Below are 8,795 nucleotides of genomic sequence, written 5' to 3'. Positions count from 1 at the left end.
TCAAAGTTGCCCCAGCAAATGGATGGGGAGGGGGGGAGCTGGGCCCAATGTGAAATCATAGAGGTCAAAGGTGGGTCTCCCTCCCTTGTGAGAAAGTGGTGAATCAGGACGGTTTATCAAACGATCATTTTCTTTTGAAACTGGGAGGCAGCGGCTGGGACAATTCTGCAGATGTGCTTGATGAGTTCGGGACAAAAATGGGCCGCCTCCTCCCCCCCTCCCCCCTTTAAGGTCTCCCATCAGGGGTTGCTTCTCCCTCCACTGCTTCCAGGACCCTCCCCTCCCTTCTTCAGTGGTCAGCTGAGACCCCCACCCACTGATCGCCTTTGTATTGCTGGCCTTTGGACACACTGACAGGGCCCTTTATGAGACCCCAATCAAGACCCCCATGTCACAGGTACCTAGTAGAGATACCAGACCCTTTTCAAATGAGGAACAACAAGGAAAATATGCTGGCCCATTGTCCCAGCATGGCACCAAGGGAGATGAAAGAGACAGGCTGCTCCCTCTCCGCAGACCGCCTGCCAATCAACCCCAGTTATTAAGGTCACGATGTGGAAATTCTTTTGACCTACACCTAATCAAAGATGCACCAGGGCCTTTTCAGACAACATGGGGGAAGGTGGGAGGGCAGGCAACCCCCCGCCCTCCCCACCCATAAATACAGTGGAGCTTCCAAAGAGAATTTAGTAGGAGTTACCCCAGTTAGTGCTGCAGCATACTTGCCCCAAGTACCACTGGGGCAGCCGAGCTGGGCTCCATGCTGGCATCCAGCCTCAGGAGAGCTTAAATTAAAAGCTTTCCTCGTTGAAAAGTTACAGACTGAGCAATACTGGAGGTAGCTCAGAAGTCAAAATCGGCAACGCTGTGTGACAAGTACTAAGCACCCTCTTTCCCATTCCTGATAGCTTTGGTTTGCACAGGCTATGGACTTCACGAAACATGTTCAGCACTATCCATCACCAGGCCCTGAAGAAGAAAAACCTCAGTGAGCATGAACCTATGAAGCTCCAAAAGCTGAAGCACCTGGAAGAGTGAGTGGATGCCAGTAGTGCAGAGCAGACATTCTGAATCCCCCTTGCATTATACAGGATGAAGATACCAAGATGACTTTGATGGTAGTAGTTCTTAGGACTACGCAGAAATTTCTCACAGAGAGGAGTTAGAACCCACCTGCAATGACAGAGCAATCGGATGGGTGGTACAAAACAGAGCACAGGTCAGGTGGAATCAGAGAAGCACATCCCACCACACAGCTCCAGAGCGCTTGGAACATGGACAAGATCACCCACCCCTGAAAATTTGCTGTATATCACTTGCTGTCTGAGAGTCATCACCACACACTCAGTAACAAAACAGTTAGACACAATACTTCAACCTGACAACAGTGACACAAGAAGTGACAGACTACAGTGTGGTAGTTCACACAAAAGTGCAAAAAAAAATCCAAACCCCAGAACAGAAACACTTTCCAGCATATATAGGAGGCTTCTGCAAGTGCATGATTTTGAATTAGGTCCTCCAGAAGAGCCACGTAGTATAAATCACAGCCACCACCAGGCATGAGTCCAGTCTTGAAGAAGCAGAAACTTCTGGCACCCCATCTACCACCACGCAGGGAATACCCTTCCCAATCCCACTGCCAGCTTGCTGCTCTCATCCTGTTGGCATCCTTCAAAGCCCATCCGGATCAAGCTCTTGGTGAAAGGCAAGCAAATTTGAGGTGGTGGTAGAGTGAAGACATGAACAGTGTGACAGTCACAGCAATGAAGCTGCAGGTTTCATTATGCTAAACACTTCACTCATTGTTGACTCACTTTCCTCTGCTTTTTTTCTACGTTTAGCTCATGAAGGACATTGGTTCACTGCTACTCAGAGTCTCCGAACTCCCATCAGAGAACCTGCAGAAGATAAGAGCCTACCAGTGGTGACCAGCTGGGTGGGAGATGAGAAGTAGAAGATTCCAAAAAAGCTTTGGGACCAAGACTCATGTGTTTACTTAAATCCTACTATACTGCTTCTCTACTGCAAGCCATTGCCATTCCTAAAAGTGTCCCCTTGTTCCTTGACTCTTACACAATTTCTGAAGCAGGTGGAACACAGTTTTTTCTTCTTGATGTTAAACCAACTCATTCCTATACCAGAAATTACTCAGCTACAGCAAGGCATGGCCTGGTTTAGGCTGTTGTAAGCCAAGATCCAAATGGCCACTTCAAACCAGCTATCTTCTGTATCATTACAATAAGGTGCGGTTCTCAGATCAGACACGACTTCAGTGTCGCAGCCCAGAAGACAGAGGTGAGTTTCTTCAAGGCAATAACCTTCACTATCATCTTCCTTTCAAATGCCAATGGCAGGTTGAGGACCAGCTTCCTGCTGTCCTCAGAGTGAATCAATGCTCCTTTAGAGGGACTAGGCTGCTATCTTAGGACACTACAGCTCCACTTCCCACCTCAGGGCATGAGCTCACATCCTGTGAGTGACAACTCCGGCCTCATCTGGGAGGAGTAACAGTAGCAGCTGAGCCTGGTTAGAGGCAGCTGCACCTGGGGCTCTCTCACCGTGCAAGAAAGGTCCATCCCTCTCTGTCCCTCCCCGCCCCCAAAAGCAGTCCTTTGAAAGGCAGGGGAGGGAACAGAGACCACTCTAATTGTAGGAGTGAAACCTGGCATCCTCCTGCCCATCTACCTTTGCACTCCGTTTCTGATTCTCTTTGAACCTCTGGCACAGCTTGTCAGGTCGCTGCCCTCCTGAGAGATCAGAAAAAAAAAATATGGCAGTGATTACTAATGTACACTGATTTGCAAGCTGGAAAGAGAGAGAGAGAAAAAGAGAGAGAGAGAGAGAGAACAGCCTCCATGTGTCAGGCTATGAAAGGGCTGTGACTGAAGCCGCCTGAAAAACAAACCCTTAATTTAAATGTTAATGAAAGTGCTGAAGAGACATCAGAGGCTTTCATTTCTCTACAAGGAGCAGAATCACCAGGTCTAGAATTTATGGCCCCCTTCACCTCCCCTCTCCCCTTCTCTGCTCCATCAGCCAGAGAAGTTAGGAAAGGAAAAAAAAAACCCTAATTTTAACATTAACTCCACACTTCCACCCTGGGATGCAATTGCTAAATTATCTGTTGGCAGGACACTGATCAAAGGTGGAAAAACAAAGGCACACTGCACAGCCGAGCAAAGGTAAACAGCAGACAAGGCCTGGTGAAGTTACCTTCTCCCTCCGCAAATTTAAAAAGCAAAGAGAAAACGATCACAAACTGGAAATAGAAACCTCAAACCATAAGGCTGCCAGCCCCCTCAACTAAGTTTCTTCTGTCACATCGATTAAACAGACATGGATTCTCCTGTGCAAACCAAGCAGCACAAGAAAGATGCTTCCCCCAAGCTTTCCAAGACAGACTTTCCCCTCAAGCAAAGGGGAAAGATGAGAAAAAACTGCAGGGGGAGAAAAAAAAAATATTAAAAAAAAAAAATCAATATGCAACATAGCTCCACAGGATTAGAAACAGATGTCTGGGTTCTAACTCAGTTAGCTACTGCCTCCCAAAACCTGCTCACCTGCCCACAACCACTAGTCAGCCAATTCACAGAGTCCTAGAAGATATATACGTTAGAGTACTGGCCAAAAGTGACAACGATGGAGCAAGACATTAGCTGTGTGAGCTTTAGTGGACAAAGGAGAGAAAATGAAGTGAAGACAAGCAAGTTGCAGTTTCTTAACCTATAAAAGTGTTTGCATATGTGTTTGTTTCTAGAGGAAAGGGAAAAGGGACATGTATGTTTCATGTGTGCACCCATGTGAAAAAGACCAAATACAGTCATTATCACACAATTAAAGAAGGTAAAACAAAGTCTTCTTCCTCCCAACATCAAGGGAACAGGCAGGGCACATGGATAAAACACAGGTGTCATTTCAGCTTCAGAGGGGAGAAACTGATACTCATTTCCTGCTCTTCAGCTCGAGGGTGAAAGAGCACCAAGTCAGTTATGACTATATGACATATCTAGAAACCCACATCCAGATCACTCTCTGAGGTCAGTAAGTGGTAGTTAACGCCACCACTAACTCTGCAAGTCCACCCTGGGATCTCACAGTTGAGCAGGTTCTTCCTGCCCCTGCTTAAACAGCTGCAGGTCAGAGTCCCCTCTCAATTATTCAAACCTACCAGGCTCTACAGAGATCCCCAAGGACAGCAGAGCTAAGGCTGCCTGCTATTTTGCTGGCAATGCACAAACCAGAATAAAACCTAGTTACTTGTCCCAAGTCCTAGCAGACTCAGAGAGGTTAACTGTGCAAAGCTAGGTCAAAAGAGAGCACTGCTATAGCCAACAGCTCATCTTGATATGCAGTAGGGGATTATCTGCTGATAAAAGTGGAGTACTAACTGCTGCATGTTAGGGCTTCAATTGTACAGTTAAAACCACTGCAAAGTTGCGTGACTCAAGTGGGTTGTTTTGCTCTAATGCAATCTGCAAGATCAGATTGTTTCACTTTCACAAAAAGTTTCCAGATAACCATTAAAAAGGAGCCCTCAAAATTAATCATTTTGATTGTTCCCAATGGAAGAGAGGCCCATTCAGGCAAGGTGCCTGTCAGTAACCCTTCTCTTCCTTTCTCTCCCCAGCAAATTTTGGGTATGTTTTACAATTTGTCTGAGGTGGTCCACAGGGGCAGAGGTCTCTCAAGATATTACTTCCCCATAATATTCCATGGGAGAGGCAAGTAGGTTAACAGAGATTTAAATTAGCATGTTAAAATATGTCAGGTCTCAACTACACCACCATATAAGCAGATGAGATAGAGCAAGCCTGGCTTTTTAAATTCAACTGCTCAGAGAACTACCAATTTTCCTTTAAATTAAACATTTCATGCAGATAGCTAGTCTCTGGTACAAACTTTCCTCCTCTCTAGAGTAAACCTGCACTTCACCAAGGCAACATTTGCAAGGAGAGGTCATGTACTGCAGTAGACTAATGGCACTGATGGAAAAGAAGAGACTGTCTTTTGGGCTCACACACCCAAAGCACATCTCTGCCTCAACAGGGCACATTATGGTTGCCTGATGTTGCCCCAAATTGCACCAAAGTTTTCCTAGCTTTCCATTGATAGTTGCACATTGAAAACCATTTTTGTGCCTCCATCATCTTTTTTTGGTTTAAAATTCGACTCACTTTGAGTACAACATGGGAAGACCAGCTCTCATGATAAATATTTTAAAATCTGAACAGCAAATGCCAGTGGCCAGATCCAGCAGGAGAAGCCAGCTTAGATTTGAATACTTTTTTTAATCCAACACCAAAGAACTTCTGAATCCAAGATTAATAATGAATTACAGTCCACTTTTTCTTTCCCCTCCAGTTTACAAGCTTCTCTATCATTAGGGGGAAAAAAAATTGCAACAAATTTCCCCCTAAATAAAAGGAACATTTCAGTAGCACAACGTATATCATAAGCCTTATGTTTCTGCAGCCATAAATGCCAGGCAATTGGACCTCATTTTCTCCATAAACCTATCCCTCAAATTAAACAGTGTACAGTGGTCACTTCTCTTCCCTGGCTACTGCCACCTCAGGGAATCACAAAGCATGAAGGTGCCACTATTCCACTAGAATTCCCTGGGTTTGCCTCACTTTGCACATCTGTATTGGTCCACTGCACTCAGGCTCACCCTGGTCCCTGAGCACACATAAGTCACTGCAGAAAGCACCAATAAATGAAAGTTTAACATCTGCATTTCGCAGAGTTCAAAAGGCAAACGAACTCGGGGGGAAGGGGATTACAAGCAGCTAGGAAACATGGTTAAGGTACACAGCCTCTCTGTAAGTACACCATATTACTAATCCATGGAGAAGGACAGCTTTGGAGACCAATTAAAACAATTGCCAGAGCAAGCTGAGGGACCCTTAAGTATCCTGTTTTAAGGATACTCTCAGACTCTTCTCTAGTCCCTGATGAGACAGGCGACGTGGGACCTGCTGTTCCAAGCACACTGACCAGCAGAGCTATGCAAAAGACTTGCTGAAAACCCAGAAGGAACACAATGCCTTCCCCATCCCCACTACCCTGCAGGGCACTGTCAGAGATTCCCAAAGCAATGAAGCTCCAATAACACACATGGGTGTGAAGGCAATTCCATGGCTGAAAAGGTTATTATACAAAGGCCTAAGCACAGTTCTCCCCTGTACAGTAAGAGATGATCCGATACTCTCGTACCCTTTTACCCTACTTAATCTCCCTTACAGGCATCATTCTGTTTGCAGACCCTCCAAGCATCCAACCCGGCATCACTCCACAAAGAGCAAGGAAGCCTCCTCCCTAGCTCAGCACATCTGCAGGAGGATCTGTGTAGTGACACAAGGAAACTGCAGATTAATCAAAGCAGAATACCCAAGGAAAGATGCCTGTAGACAAGCGAGCTGCACTTTAAAGAGCACAAATCTATGAAGCTTAGTTTGGGCGTGCAGGCGCTGTTCATTAGAGCAGCAGTCTAGCAGAGCAGGACTGAGACAGAAAACCCAGCACATAGGATACTTTCTAAGGAAGCTTCACACAAGAGGGAGATATCACTGAAAAGCAAGAAGAAAAGTTTCAGTCCTGCCCATTAACAGCTGAGGTTCAGTAAGAATACAACCCTGACTACTCTAGAGAGTTTTAGTCCTGGCAAACCTCCAGGTCAGGAAACTGCAGCCTCTCCAAAGCACTTTTGAATGGCTAGAGCTAGAGAAGCCCTCCCTGCTCCTACCCCACCATGCACAATCGCTTTGAGCTGTTCCTGAGCTCTATGTGTTCGTAGTAGAGAAAGCTGGTGGGTTCTCAGCAATGATGGGCTAAAATACTTTGGTGGTTGGTGCCTGATTCTACAGCAGTTCTACACCAGTAGAACTATCCATTCTTATGGAGCGGCTCTCAGTTTATACACCAGCACAGGTGAGAAGGGAGAACTGGGAGGGCATTTCAAACGTTTAGGAGGAAGTGGAGGTTATAGGCCATGTTCAGCCTCACTGAGGAACAAATGCATTGAAGCTCTGGCAAGAATGACGGGGGCTGAAAGGGAGGAAAAGCTTCACACACAAATGCATAGGGAATGCATACGGGTGAAATACAGGCTCTTGCAAATAAAACAGAAACCACAGAGCTCCCCAAAGCAGACCTTACTGGAAACCAGATATTATCTTTTTGATACTCACCCTCATTAGACAGCAAGTAATAAAACCTATTAGTGAAAAATGCATCTCCTCTGCCCCTTGCCCCGGCCCTCCCCCATCACATGCCCTCCTACTCTGATCCTCTCTCTCTTCTAGGATGGCTGCGATTTGTTCTGAGAAGCGACAGGTTTATAGGTTAGCCGACACCTTCTCTCTGTGGAATTTTAATTAACTTCTCCCATCGTCAATATGTTAAGGAGCAGGGTTCCCATTATACGAGGTCAGCAGTGTGTTTCAGGCCCTGCTATATCAGCCGTCAAATTGAAGAATTAATGACGTGGCTAATTGGCTCTAATTCTCCAACCCCCCTCCCCAAAATATGGAGGGGTAAGGCGGGGGCGGTAGGGTGGGCTAGTGGGGGAGGCTGGTACAGTCCACAGTCTCATTAAAAAAAAAAAGTGCACAATTTAAGTCCACTTGTTCATGGGGTAGCTGTTCCACCAGCTCCCATTTATCACCCTGCAGGGAGGAAAGCGGGGGGTGGGGAGACAGTGGGTAAATATTGTGACAGAGAGTGTGCACAAGCGTGCACACCAGGGAGAGGAACACTGTCCTGACAAGAGGCCACCCTTAGTAGGTCATCACTTAGGAGTAGGAAGCAGCATGCCACTGGGCTCTAACCAGCCATGGTGCTAGAGTCAGAGCCTGTCTGCTAGAAAAGGTGCCCTCACAGCATACAAGACAGCAAAGAGCTTCTATTTAACATCTTGCAGCAGCATTAACGCATATGGCAGTTCTTCAAAAACACTATCTGTCTCAAACACTTGGAGCAATGGGACGAGGGAACGGCAAAAATCATAGCAGGCCTCAAGAGTCATTTCGCTGATAATGCCATTAGCTCCATACCACTAAGTTTCTGCTGCTTGAAAAAAAATCTTGGAATCAAATGAGGATAGCAGTTGTGGGAAGGATTTTGGGTTTGTACAAGCCTAAAATTCACTAGTTGCAGAAATCACATGGGCAGCAACAACAGCTCTTCTCCCCACTTCCTTGAGGAAAGCTGAGGAAGAATCTCTCTTGCATGCAGAAGACCAGCTTAACAGTGAACCAAAGAGACAGATTGTTGCTGGCCAGTGTAAGATTTTAACAGCCATAGTTTAAGTTTCTCAGATTTTCGCTTTCTCAAGAACAGGAGCATTTTGATAAACACCTGGAAGACACTGGCGTAGGTACTGCCCTTGCCTCCCAAGCTGACCTTGTAGCTGTAACATCACGCCCACACTAGAAGCACAGGGCTACAAGCAATAGAGGCTAGAAAACCTCATCCCTGAACTCTCATCTTTCCCAGTTCAGCATGCTGAAAAAAACCTGAGCTCTAACCACTGTACACAGCTCCCAAGCAGGGACCTTTTTGCTTGGCATCTCTCCTGCCAGAGAATGAGAATACAAGTTGGCATCTTTTCAGTACAGAAAACCTCAAGAGGATTCAGCTCATTGCTTCTAATTAGCAAGTCAGAGTTTGCTCTGCAAGTAAGAATGAACAGGTCCCACCTGAGACAGTTAACAGGAGTGCAGGGCCATTTTCACAGCTCTTTTTGAGTGGATCACCCCACTGTTGTGGGGAACAAAGACCACACGCTCTTC

The 8,795-nt window shown here is 46.1% G+C and overlaps 1 protein-coding gene across 1 annotated transcript in view; it reads right to left on the bottom strand.

Annotated features, from left to right (window-relative positions):
- FBXW4 (F-box and WD repeat domain containing 4) overlaps positions 1 to 8,795 on the bottom strand; it is an 89,768-nt gene that overhangs the window by 38,597 nt on the left and 42,376 nt on the right. The window lies entirely within an intron of this gene.

This window comes from Charadrius vociferus, unplaced genomic scaffold (genome assembly GCF_000708025.1).
Source record: "Charadrius vociferus isolate BGI_N301 unplaced genomic scaffold, ASM70802v2 scaffold711, whole genome shotgun sequence".
Classification (NCBI taxonomy): domain Eukaryota; kingdom Metazoa; phylum Chordata; class Aves; order Charadriiformes; family Charadriidae; genus Charadrius; species Charadrius vociferus.
Note: the sequence above shows the minus strand (reverse complement) of the source record. Positions and strands in the feature narration are given on the sequence as shown.